Here is a 14,550-nt window from a genome sequence, read left to right as displayed (position 1 = left end):
AAAATGGAAGACTCTCTCACGGTACCTTGGCATTCACGATTATGATGGGTAAGCACTCATTGGACAGAAAGGTTTTACCTAAAATGACAATGAACCTTGTCTAACAGAGACCAAAGGGAAAGCTCATAAGATGAGTGGATATGATTCTTCACAGAAAGGTGGTGGGGTTATGCAGTTGAAAAAATTGGCCTCATGCACCCTATGTGATTTCTCACATTTCCAGAGACATAATTCGTAGTCTCCACTAATGAGATTGGAGGGAAATCTTAGAGATGAACAAATGGGAATGGAACATAGATTCCCAAAATTGTTGGATGACAACAAACTCAAAGGCCCAAACTACGCTGACTGGTACCGAAACCTTATGTTGGTCTTGACATCAAAAAAATTGGACAAATTAGCTAAAAACCTTGCTCCGGAACATCTGGGAGATAGGGCTTCTGAGGCCCGTAGGAGGGACTACCAAGAATGGGAAGAGAAAAATTCCCTTGCCTGCTGCTACATCATTGCATCCTTAGACAATCCGATACCATGATAGTTTAATCAGATCGAATTGTCCAAGGATATCTTGGATAGTCTGAGGATGATGTACGAAGAGCATAATCGTTCTACTCGACAGAAGGTCTTGAAACAGTTCATGACCGCATAGATGTCCAAGAACCAACAGGTTCATGACCACTATCTTAAGATGATGGGATATATCAATGAACTTGAGGCTCTTAGATCCGGGCTTGACCATGTCACTACGGTGGACACCATCCTAAATTCTTTGCCTCATTCCTTCAATCAGTTCATCATGAACTACAACATGAATAAGCTAAATGTTAGCATCCAGAAACTCAGCAGTATGTTGCAGAGGGCCGAGGAACTGATTAAGAAGGATGAAACCATTGCCATGCTTGTTGAAGCTGGTAAATCAGGCAAGAAGAAGAGGAAGGCAAAGAGAAAGCCTCAGAAGAAAGCTACTAAATCCCAGAGGCAGAGGAAGGACAAAGCATCAGATGCTTGTCACTTCTACAAGCAGGCCGGCCACTGGAAGAGGAACTGCCCTCAGTACCTAGAATCCAAGAAACCAGGTAATTTTGAATCCTTTGTCATAGAAATCAATTTGTTGGTAACTTCTGCTTCCTGGTGTATTGACTCTGGGGTTTTGACTCATGCATGTAATTCACTGCAATGGTTCAGGATAATCAGAAGACTGAGTGACATAGAAGTGACTCTTTACTTGGGGACTTCTGTAAGTGTTGCAGCTACAGATATAGGAACTATACAGTTAATTTTTAGAGAAGGAATTATTGTATTGAAAGATTGTCTTTATGTACAGAATTTGAGAAGAAATATGATTTTTGTTTCAAAATTGTGTGATGATGGATATTTTGTTCTCTTTAGTAATACGATTACTATCAAAAGAAATAACAAATTTCTCACATACGTTGAACTTGAGAATGGTCTCTATGTTCTCCATCCTTCTTTGGAAACTAACATAACCGAAACTACGTCGGATGATATCTCCAAGAAAAGAACCCATGATACAGTTAATCCCACATGTTTGTGGCATTACCGACTTGGCCATATTAGCATAGATTGTGTCACAAGGTTGGTAAGGGATGGTTCTTTGGATTTTCTAACTGTAGAAGATCTTCTAACCTGTGAACCTTGCTTTCAGGGTAAGATGACGAAACAACCATTTAACGGTAAGCCTGAAAGATGAACAAGCACGGTTGACCTTATACATACTTATGTATGTGGTCCCATGAGTGTTAGGACACGTAACCAACATGTTTATTTTATAACATTTACTGATGATTACTCATGGTATGGTTATATGTACCTAATGAAATACAAGTCTGAATCCTTTGAAAAGTTCAAAAGAGTTCTGACAAGAGGTCGAGAAATTAAGACCCTTCAATCGGATCGAGGTGGTGAGTATCTCTCTGACGTATTTGGGGACTACTTAAAGGACAATGGGATAGTATCACAACTAGCTCCTCCTACTACACCATAGCTAAATGGTGTGTTAGAGAGGAGGAATCGGACTTTATTGGATATGGTCCGATCACTTCTCGTACACTCAGAGTTACCCACATCCTTTTGGGGTTATGCGTTAGAGACTGTGATATACGTCCTAAATCAGGTTCCAACCAAATCAGTTCCGTAGACTCCCTATGAGCTTTGGACTGGTAAGAAACCAAGTGTGGGACACTTGAAGATTTGGGGTTGTTTGGCACATGTTAAAAGAACGAGTGTGGACAAATTGGAATCCAAGACCAACCATTGACTATTCGTAGGCTACCTCAAAGGCTCTATGGGTTACCTATTCTATGACCCAGGAGAACAAAAGTGTTTTGTAGTTGAAATGCTCATTTCTTAGAAGATGATTACATCCTGAACAGTCATCGTCAAGAAGTTGTTCTTGATGAGGAGAGCTCAGGGGTAGTGGGAGATGTCCCACAAGCTCTAGGTAATGACCAACCTAGAAGATCTACCCTGGTTTCCAGGCCTCCAGTTCATTTTGGCTATGACCAGGATAGTTACTTGGTGGAAGCCACAACCAATGAGGAGGATCTTGTGACTTATACGGAAACTATGTTGGACATAGATTCCTTGAAGTAGGTAGATGCCATGAGAGCTGAGATGGACTCAATGGAGACCATTGAAGTCTGGACTCTGGTAGATCCGACCCCTGGGGTAAAAGCAATTGGTTGCAAATGGAACTATAAGAGGAAAAAGGGCCCCGGTGGTAAGGTTGAAACCTACAAGGCTCATCTTGTAGCAAAAGGGTACACTCAAAAAGAAGGAATCGATTATGAGGAAATCTTTTCGCCGGTGGCCATGCTTAAATCCATTAGGATTCTGCTAGCTGTAGTAGCGTACCATAATTAGGAGATTTGGCAAATGGATGTCAAAACTGCGTTCCTAAATGGAGATCTTAGTGAAGATATCTATATGCAGCAACCACAAGGTTTTATAGTTGCAGGTCAAGAACACATGCTCTGTAAGTTAAACCGATCCATATATGGACTTAAGCAAGCTTCTAGGAGTTGGAACATCCAATTTGACTCCACCGTCAAAAGATTTGACTTTGAGCAAAATCCGGATGAGCTCTATGTTTACTGAAAATCCAATGGTGATAAGGTTACGTTCCTGGTTCTATATGTAAATGACATTCTACTCATTGGGAATGATGTAGGAATATTGACTATGGTGAAAGTATGGTTTTCACAATAATTCTCAATGAAAGAACTTGGAGAAGCCTCCTATATACTAGGTCTTTGGATCTATAGAGATAGATCGAAGAGGATAATAGGATTATCCCAATCTGCTTACATTGACAAGATAGTCAAGAGATACAGCATTGAGAACTTCAAGAAAGGAAATGCTCATTTCAGGCATGGAGTCACTCTCTCCAAGGGTATGTCTCCCAAGACTCCCAAGGAGATTGAGGGCATGAAGGATGTTCCCTATGCCTCAGCCGTAAGAAGCATCATGTATGTCATGTAGTGCACTCATCCTGACATTGCTCAAACAGTGAGTGTGGTAAGAAGATTCCAGTCAAACCTAGGGCAGGAGCATTGGACTACTATGAAAAACATACTCAAGTACCTTCGAAGGACAAAAGAGTTTTGTCTGGTGTTTGATGGTAGTTGACTATAGATCTAGGGGTATACTGATACCGACTTCCAGTCAGATTCAGATGATAGAAAGTCTACATCTGGATACATTTTCATGATAGGATCGTGTGTTGTTTGCTGAAAAAGCAGCAAACAGGGTTCCACGGAGGATTTCACAATCGGATCCGAATACATTCCCACAAGTGAAGCTGCCAAAGAAGCCGTTTGGATGAAGAAGTTCATTCATGAATTGGGAGTAGTTCCATACAGCACATCACCCATTCCATTGTTGTGTGACAACACTGGAGCTATCACTCAGGCTAAGGAGACATGAGCCCACTCGAAGTCGAAGCACATCGAGAGGAAGTACCATGTACTACGGGACATAGTTGGAAGAGGGGACATCCTAATTCAGAAGGTAGCATCAGCGAAAAATGTAGTAGACCCATTGACTAAGCCACTAACACAGAAAGTGTTTGATAAACACATGGAAAGCATGGGACTCCAGCTTATACCAGATTGGACCCAAGTGCAAGTGGGAGTTGTTAGACAGTGTATGCCCTTAGCTCCAATCAGAATGATGTATATTGTGACATTTAATGTAAATGAATAAAGTACATATTTGATTCATGTTATTATGGTGTGTTTCTGTTTAATACCCTTAAACTAGACCCATATGAGACTCGTGTTAGTTTAGAATCTTCACAGCTGTTGGATAGATCTAGGGAGATTTATCCTGCCAAGGCTGACACTGATGTGCCGCCAAGTTGGTTGGGGTGGCTTGTCTAAGCTGTCAGGGTGAGACCTGAGGTACATGTAGTGTGGGTTTTCTTCAAACCCTGAATCAGACCAGAATTCTAGTATTGACTTGGACCTTGGAGATAGATGGGAAAAACTTGAATGTTACACCTGACCCCAAAAACTCGATTATGATACTGCACTAGGTATTGGATTGGACTGTCTTTGATATGCCAATTAGTGAGATCCTTAGATGGGCTCAAAACCTAGGTATGTTGGGACAGTTTGAGAATTCATCTGAGTGGGTGATCATAGTGACAGGATCAGCCCCTTTGTTAGATAAGGTGAACGATTAGGGATGCACTCTCTCTGATGGAAACAAAAACTTTCGGCAATCAACTTCAACCGTTGAAATTTGTTTTTCAAAATATATTTATATAGAGATATATGTATATTTATTGTGGATTCAAAATGTTTGCAAAAGGTTTTAATTCCCGGGATCCATGTGAGTAGAGAGTGCAGCACTATACCTTGCAACCGAGGGAGAGGTCCGCTCTTGTCGGGCAGTGTTTGATCATTATGGGCTGAGAGGTTAAGTGTAAGACCATTGAGGGTAATACATGATGGGCTAATCTTGCATCTGCCTATAGTCCTTGGGTTTTTATAAGGTGGCTTGACCCAAAGACCATTTTGTGTAAATGTTTGGCCCATTAAGAGCCCATGGTGATGGACTCAGGGGTTCACTGTCTCCTATAGTGAATTCGGCCAAGCCTTGTAATAGAGGCTAGGCTGAACCCATGCAGCTGATGTGTAGATCAATGTTTGGGTCCCACACCATACAAGGATATCCAACTGGGCAGCAGTTTGGAGGATAAGTGAGCACATGGACTTAATGGGCCTAAAGCCCTTCTCAAATTGGCTTAATTAGATTACTTAAAGAGGGGCAATTCTGAAAATAAGATAAGGGATTATCCTTATTCCTTAAAGAGAGTCCATATCCAAATACAAGATTTGGATTAGGAAACTCCTAATGGGAAGGATGAACCCCAAATCATCATTTAGTCTTACTGATTCAAGAGAGAAGACAACATATAGTTGGACTGACGCCATCTTCTGCTCTTGCCTTCTCCTGCTGTTGCCACCATTACCAGTTCAGTCTCCACCTGTAGGAGAGATCAAGAAAGGTTTCTTGATATCACCTTTTGGCAGATAAAGGTGATCTGAAGTTGTGCTCACTCGCCCTCCTTCAGCTTCTTTGTGAAGAATCAGGTTCTTCCTAAAAAGCCATCTTGTTGATTCTTCTCCACCCTACGCTGTGTCATCTTCAGTGGGAGTAGTCTTTGGTAATCTCCTTGGGTGTGAACACCTTCGTTGGGGGTTACTACTACTCCGTATCAAGTATATCCCTCTCTTATCTTTTGGTATCAAATCTGGTCTGGTTTAGGTTCAAAATTGATCCTTGAAAATGCAATTTTCTAAAATAGAGAATGTGACTCCCACATAGGAGAGAGAAATTTTTGAAATTTCGCCCACCCTACCTACAGGGTTCGGCCATTCATATTGATGGATCTCTTAAAAGATACGTCAATCTGATTGGAGCTAAGGGCATCACTGTCTAACATTTTCATCCTTAACAAACCCTAGCCACCCATAGCTACTAAATCTCCACCTTCCATCCCTTTTAATCTCCACCATTCATTCTAGGGCACTCTCTTTTTAGCTTTTTATCCCTAGGGCACCACCTAACTTCTAATCCTCACCATTCAGCCCCTAGCCACTAGATCTCAGCCCTCTATTTCATTCTCTGTCTCAACAATCCACTCTAGTGTGCCACCCACTCCTTTTAATGTCCACCTTTCAACCCTAGGCACCTCAATCTCTATCTTCCATTTTTGGGCACCCAAATCTCAGTCCTACATAATATTGGGCACCCTCTCCTTCTCTTTTCAGCTTTAGGATCACCTTAGAACAATCCTAACCCTCCATTTTAAACACTAGGGCACCCATATTTCTGCAAAAACCCAGCTGCCACCCCCCTCTTTCTCTCTAATCCCAATTATGTCCACCCTTGTCTATAAAAAGTACCCTTGGGGCCCTGGAGAAAGGGTTGGTCAATTCACCTAGTTCACAAGGCTAAGGTATCTCGAGGGGTTTGAGGGCTGAAGAAGGGAAGGACACCCAGATCTTGTTAGGAGGGATTCCTACAAGCAGTCCAACCAATCTACAACTACTGGCATTGGATCTAATCAACCATCATTTTATTTTCCTTATTTTCTTTCATGCTATTTTTATTTCATTAGTCTTTTAGATTTAATTTCTATTCGTTTGTGTGTTTTGTAGACCCAAACTCGTCTAGTTCAAGGCTAAGGTGTCTTGAGGGGTTTGAGGGCTGAAGAAGGGAAGGACGCCCAGATCTTGTCAGGAGGGGTCCTACAAGCCATCTAGCCAATCTGTAGTTTTCACCACTGGATCCAAATCAGTTTTCACCACTGATTTCTCTCTCTGAAGACTGAAGCTCTCTTGGAGGAATTGATGCCTTGGGTGCTGGTCCATCCCTCCTTTATATAGATTTGGGGAGAGGGCTGCTCTCCAACTCCCTTAAGGACATCATCCTCAAACTGGAAAGTCCTAGTCTAATTTGAACTTATCCTACCTAACTCTTATCTCTTATCTTTTTAGGATTACAATTTGAGAATTAAAATCTGATAAAACTCTTTTATTGAGATTACATTCAACTTCTATTCTAATGGGACTCTTGGATCTTGAATTCGAACTGGGCTTCTTTAACAATTCGGGCTTGCTTCATGACTCTTCTACGAAATGGGCTTCAGCTTGTGAAATGGGCCTTGCTGCGAAATTGCTCTGACTTTGGGCCCGAATTCGTCTTCGATGCGGACTGATTCTTCCAAAACCCAAAACATGAAAGTTGTGGAAAGTTTTCTTATCTTTCAATTGCTTCTTGAATTATCCAAATCAGAGTCTGTAATTGAGAGTTATTCCCCAATCACTGATCAGTGCCGAAATTATGCAAAATCATCCGATTAGCCTTGTTTTCTTCCAATCGCCTTCTTGTTTTCCCTGAATCGAAATACAAGAGTAATGAGTCCAATTAGGTACCAATTAAGTGTAAAATACTCAATATTGAGGGATAAAGATATGACAAATTTTATTCCCATCAGATATGTAGAAAACTTGATCGTGGTATGCTGCTCTTGTGTTTGCACTTGTCATGCAATAGAGATGTAGCGGTGAGTGTGAAAGTTAACGAATTCCCTGGTCAGATTTATCATAATTGACAGTGAGCATAATGTCACTTTATCATGGGTTATTTAGAGAGGTCAAGTGGTGTGGGTTGCCGCCTTATCACACACTATTGATGTGCCGTGCAGTGGACACTAAGTCTGTCGCGATCGTTAGTGCAAGTGGGATATTATTGTCAATGTTACGTGAGTGAAATTTGGTCTCCTAGATTTTGCTATGGGCGTGGGTATCTGTGTTTGTGAATTTTGGTGGGGGGTCATGCATTCTGTCAACAAGGACCCCTGATGATTTCGTGGACATGTGCCATCCTTGTACAGGAATCATGCTAATCTTCCCTGTATCATTCCAATTTTATCGTTAGTTGAGCTCAATCATTGTATAAGTAGGTAGCAAGGGTTGGGTTTTTGATAGCTATAATTATATAACTCTAGAAAGTGCACTAGTTATCAAATAGTATAAAGATATCATTCCCACTAGGATTTAACAAAATAAGTATTAGAACTATAGCCTTCCTTAATTATTTGGACAACCGAATTTCAGATCTAACAATAAGAATTACTGAAAATTAAGAATAGAAGAAAAAGAAATAAGGGCAATCAATGACAAAACTTGCAATGATCTAATTGGAAGCACTAGGACTGTTGGTCTACCTAACCATTCCAATGGATATCAATTTATTAGATTAACCAAGATAATTTATTATTTTCATAAGCTGAAGTTTTTCCAAAATTATTTAATATTCCCTCTCAGGATATATCAAATCTACCTCTATCAAGTAACCCTTCGATCTCTCGACTAGAGTTCTAGTGATAGAAATGTATTAAGTTCTATGAAAAACTTATATCATCAGATGAATCATGTATATATATCTCTATATACCATTCAATTCACACTATGAATTATTCAGTCGATTATGTGAATTCCTCTCTCGATTCATTCACATAAACCAAATCAATTAAGAGGTGGCCAAGCTCTTAATCACATTATGCATAATAACTCATAGACAATATGAAAATAACAATCTTGGATAAATCAGAATAAAAATCAATTCATTGTCATGGTTAGGCTTCCCACAGCCCTAGCTACAAATAAATTAATTTATGATAAAGAAAATAAAACAAACAAGGGGTAAGAAAGAACTCATGATGTCGCCCTTGAAGCTGAGATCTTACTTTCTCCTTGACGCCACCTCCTTCTTGAAGCCTTCTTGCCTTGCTGATCTCCTTCTTGAAGCTTTTTTTATTGTCTTCTTGATTGCTTTAGAGAGAGAACTTGAATGCTTGATGCCCTGGTGCTAGTCCTGCCCCCTTTATATAGCTTTAGGAGGAGGGGCTGTTTCCAACTCCTTGGAGTTCTTATCTTATCTAGTAATCTCAGTCTCCTTTATCTTTCTAGAATTACATTAGGAAATTAAATCTGATAGGACTCTTTATTCTTGCATTCATATTGGGCTTCTTTAACGAATTGGGCCGCTGCAAGGCTTCTCTGGGAACTAGGCTTCTCTATGAATTTGGTTAGATTTCGGGCCCGATTTTGACCTCGATGAATTCTGAATCTATCAAAACCCAAAACATAAAAGTTTTAGAGTTTTTCCTTATCTTTCCAATACATCTTGAATCTTCTCAATCAGAGTCCAGATGGGAGAGTTATACCCAAATCATCTTGCGGTGCCGAAACTGAGTAAAATTACCTGATTAGCCTTGTTTTTCTCCTGACGCCTTCTTTCATGCCCTGAATCGAAATACAAGAATAATGAGTCCAATTAAGTACTAATTAAGTATAAAATACTGAATATTTTAGGGATAAAAATATGATAATTTTTATTCTCATCAGTTTTTATCGCAACAATGTTTGGAGGAACGAAGTGTTGTTTGTTAGCAAAGTTTTATTGTCAATGTAGAGACATATGGAGTTTATTTTCCATTAGTTCATCGCAATTAGATAGAGTGTTTGTATTAATTGAGTATAAATCACTTCTGCCATCGATAAAACCCCCCAATGGTTATATGGGGTGTGGCTGCACTTGGGTTCGTCAGGACTTTAGCTGTATGTGGTTTCCCACATTTCTAGAGACATATTTTGCAGTCTTTGTCACTGAGATAAGAGGGAAATCTCAAAGATGAACAAACGGAAATGGAACATAGATTAAAATTCATTACTATGTAGATAACATGAATCAAATCAGGTTGTGGACTAATATTTGCTTTTTCTTTTATCATAAATGGCAAACAGACAATTCGCCAAACTGTTGGATAATAATAAGCTTAAGGGCCCAAATTACGCTAACTGGTTTTGTAACATTATGTTGGTTCTGACGCTCGAGAAATTGGACAAGGTTGCTAAGAACCTTGCTCCAGATCGTCCGGGTGATAGGGCTTTTCAGGCCTGTAGGAGGGAATATCAAGAATGGGAAAAGAAAAACTCTTTTGTCTGGTGCTACATCATAGCCTCCTTAGACAATCAGTTATAGTGACAGTTCAATCAGATCAAAGTGTCCAAAGATATGTTGGATAGTCTAAGGACCATGTATGAAGAGCATAATCGTTCTACTCATCCTAAAGCAGTTTATGACCACACAAATCTCCAAGAACTAGCTAGTTCATGACCATTATCTTAAGATGATGGGATACATTAATGAACTGGAGGCTCTTGGATCTGGGCTAGATCATGTCACCAAAGTTGATGCCATCCTGAACTCTTTGCCTCCTTCCTTCAATCAGTTCATAATGAAATATAATATGAACAAGCTAAATATTACCCTTTAGGAAATTAGCAATATGTTGCAGAGGTCGAAAAACTAATAAAGAAGGATGAGCCCATAGCCATGCTTGTTGAAGGTGGCAAATCGGGCAAGAAGAAGAGGAAGGTAAAGAAGAAATCTCAGAAGAAAACTAGCAAGCCTAAAAAGCAGAAGAAGGACAAGTCATCAGATTCCTGTCACTTTTGCAAGCAGACTGGCCATTGGAAGAGGGATTGTCCTCAGTAGCTGGAACTAATAAACAAGGTAATTTTGAATCCTTTGTCATAGAGACCAATATGTTGGTCACTTCTACTTCCTGGTGTATTGACTCCGAGGCTTCTACTCATGCATGTAATACATTGTAGGGGTTCAGAACAAGCAGAAGACTGAGTGATGGAGAAGTGGTTCTTTACTTGGTGACTTCTACAAGTGTTGCAGCTACAATCATAGGACTTGTAGAATTGTATTTCAGAGAAGGAATTATTACATTAAAAGATTGTCTTTATATACCCAATTTGAGAAGAAATTTAATTTCTGCTTCAAAACAATGTGTGGATGGTTATTCCGTTCTATTTAGTAATGTGATTACTATCAAAAGGAATAACAATTTCCTCACATATGGAGAACTTGATAATGGTATCTATGTTTCCATCTCTGAAAACAAATTTAACTGAAACTACATCTAAAATAACCCCAAGAAAATAACTCGTGATACAGTTATTCCCATGTACCTATGGCATTACCGACTTGGCCACATTAACATAGATTGTATCACAAGGTTGGTCCTTTGGATTTTCTAACTATAGAACATCTTCCAACCTATGAACCTTTCCTTCAGGGTAAGATGACGAAATGGCCATTCACCGATAAGCCTGAAAGATTAACAGGCACGCTTGACCTAATACATACTGTTAGTATGTGGTCCCATGAATGTTAGGACATGTAATTAGCATGTTTATTTCATAACATTTACCAATGATCACTCACGGTATGGTTACGCATACCTAATGAGACACAAGTCTGAATCCTTTGAATAGTTCGAAGAGTTTAAACAAGAGGTCAAGAAACAGTTAAGGAGACACATTAAGGCACTTCGATCAGATTGTGGAGGCGAATATCTCTCTGACGAATTTAGGGATTACTTAAAGGAAAATGGAATAGTATCACAACTAGCTCCTCCTACTACACCATAGTCAAAAAGTGTGTCAGAGAGGAGGAACTAGACTTTATTGGATATGGTCCGATCACTTCTCGTACACTCAGAATTACCTACATCCTTTTGGGGATACGCATTAGAGGCTGTGGTATACATGCTAAACTGGTTTCCAACCAAATCCATTTCGAAGACTCCCTGTGAGCTTTGGACCAAAAAGAAACCAAGTGTAAAACACTTGAAGATTTGGGGTTATCCAACACATGTTAAAAGAAGTGTTGACAAGTTGGAATCCAAAACCAATTGTTGCCTATTTGTAGGTTACCCCAAAGGCTCTGTAGGGTATTTATTCTATGACCTAGGAGAGTAGAAAGTGTTCTGTAGTCGAAATGCCTATTTCTTGGAAGAAGATTACATCCTGAACACTTATCGTTAGGAAGTTTTTCTTGATGAGAAGAGCTCAGGAGTAGTGGGAGATGTCCCACAAGCTCTAGATAACAACCAACCTAGGAGATCTACCTGGGCATCCAGGCCTCTAGTGTGTTATGGCTATGACCAACAAAGTTACTTGGTGGAAGCAACAACTTGTGAGGAGGATCCCGTGACTTATATAAAAGATATGTTGGACATAGATTCCTTAAAGTGGGTAGATGCCATGAGAGTTGAGATGGACTCAATGGAAACCAATGAAATCTGGACTCTAGTAGATCCACCCCTGGGGTAAAGCAATTGGTGGCAAATGGATCTATAAGAGGAAGACGGGCCCCAATGGTAAGGTTAAGACCTAGAAGGCTCATCTTGTGGCGAAAGGGTACACTCAGAAAGAGAGAATTGACTATGAGGAAACCTTTTCACCTGTGGCCATTCTTAAATCCATTAGGATCCTGCTAGCTATAGCAGCATACCATGACTATGAGATTTGGCAAATGGATGTCAAAACCACATTCCTGAATGGAGATCTTACTGAAGATATCTATTGTAGCAACCACAAGGTTTCATAGCTGTGAGTCAGGAACACATGGTATGTAAACTTAATCAATTCATATATGGACTTAAGCAAGCTTTTAGGAGCTGAAACATCCGGTTTGACTCTATCATCAAACAATTTGACTTTGAGCAGAATCTGAGTGAACCTTGTGTTTACAAAAAGACTAGTGGGGATAAGGTTACGTTCATGGTTCTATATGTAGATAACATTCTACTCATTGGGAATGATGTAGGAATGTTGACTATGGTGAAAGCTTGGCTTTCACAACAATTCTCCATGAAAGATCTTAGAGAAGCCTCTTATATCTTGGGACTTCTGTTAGACAGTTTTGTATGCCCTTAGCTCCAATCAATTTTGATGTACTTTTGATATTTAATGTAAATAAATAAAGTACATGTTTGATTCATGTTGTGTGGTATGCTTCTGTGTAAGACCCTAAAACTGGACACTTAATGAGACTTGTGTTAGTTTTAAATGTTCACAAGCTTTGGATAAGTCTGGGGAGATTTATCCTACCAAGGCTGACACTGGTGTGCTACCAACTGTTAGGGTGGCTTGTCTCAGCCTCCAGGGTGAGACCCAAGGCACACACAGTGTAGGATTACTTGAACCCTTGAACCGGACCTGATTTTCATGTTGCTCTGGACCTTGGAGACTGATGGGAAAAACTGGAAAGTTACACTTGACCCCTAGACCCGATTATGGTAATGCACTAGGTGTCGGATTGGGTTGTCTTTGATATGCCAATCAGTGAGATCCTTAGCGGGGGTCAAAACCTAGGCTTGTTGGAGCAGTCTGAGAATTCATCTGAGTGGGTGATTATAGTGACGGGATCAGCCCCTTTGTCGGACAAAGGTAATGATCGGGGAAGCACTCTCTCTAATGGAAACCAAACTGCTGGCAGTTGATTTCAATCATTGGAATTTTATTTTTGCAAAATTTATATATATGATATATACTTATATATGGTTTCAAAATGTTTGCAAATGGTTTTAAATCTCGGGATCCATGTAAGTAGAGAGTGCAGCATTGTTCCTTGTAGCCGAGGGAGAGGTCCTCTCTTGTCGGGCAATGCTTGATCATTATGGGCTGAGAGGTTAAGTGTAAGGCCATTTAGGATAATACCTGATGGGCTAATCCTGCATCTGCCCACAGTCCCTGGGTTTTGGCTTGGCCTAGGGACCACTTAGTGTAAGTGTTGGGCTCATAGGGTCCATGTGGTGGGCTCAAGGGGTTCACTGGGCTTTCCAGCGAATTTGGCTAGGCCTTGTAACAAAGGCTAGGCCTTGCAACAAAGGTTGGGCCAAACCCATGTGGCTGATGTGGAGATCAATGCTTGGGTCCCACGCCATACAAAGAAGCCCAACTGGTTAACAATTTATTGAGCACTATTTATTTATTGGACCTAAAAGCCCATTTCGAACTGGGCTGATATGATCACCCACTTAAGGGGGCGAATCTGTAGATAGGATTAACCTCCTAATGAGATCAATAATGGACTTTAACTGGGAAAATGGTGCACTTTGACTATTCTAAGGCTGAAAATACCCCTGAATTTATGCCCTTAAGGCATCAAAATGTAGGGTTATCTTTTGGTCGAATAGCCGCATCCACAACTATGAGCCTGATTATCTTTTGGTGATTTCCTTCCTGACAACATTTAGGGGGGGCTAGAACACACGATTTATATAACACTAACTGTTTTCAGAAAACAAATCACCAAAAGACAGGGGGGCTATGCCTTAGACCATAATAAGCTACTAAGCACAAGCACAAGGCACACACAATTTTTACAAAACCACAAAGCTAGAAGAAACACCAAATCCAACGAAACCATTACAAAACTCAAAAACAAAAAGGGCTATATGTTTATCGATAAGCTCTCACATATTGATAAGCAGGGGGCTATTGTAGGTGTGTATAACTCACTTAGACCCTCAAAGAGCACTCAGACACCAAGAATAACACCACAAAAACACTTACAAGCAGCCTACATTCAACCTCCTACGCTACGATGAACTTATGGTCCATCATCATCGTCATGATGAACCCACAACAT

General features: G+C 40.2%; 1 non-coding gene across 1 annotated transcript; it reads right to left on the bottom strand.

Moving 5' to 3' along the window:
- Positions 1-7,884: 7,884 nt before the first annotated feature.
- On the bottom strand, positions 7,885-7,982 carry LOC148865405 (U6 spliceosomal RNA). Its single transcript, XR_016112042.1, has one exon. It is a non-coding gene; the product is annotated as a U6 spliceosomal RNA (small nuclear RNA).
- Between the last annotated feature and the right edge of the window lie 6,568 nt (positions 7,983-14,550).

This window comes from Nelumbo lutea, chromosome 3 (assembly GCF_056320005.1).
Source record: "Nelumbo lutea isolate HS-2025 chromosome 3, American lotus-T2T, whole genome shotgun sequence".
In the NCBI taxonomy this organism is placed as follows: Eukaryota; Viridiplantae; Streptophyta; class Magnoliopsida; order Proteales; family Nelumbonaceae; genus Nelumbo; species Nelumbo lutea.
Note: the sequence above shows the minus strand (reverse complement) of the source record. Positions and strands in the feature narration are given on the sequence as shown.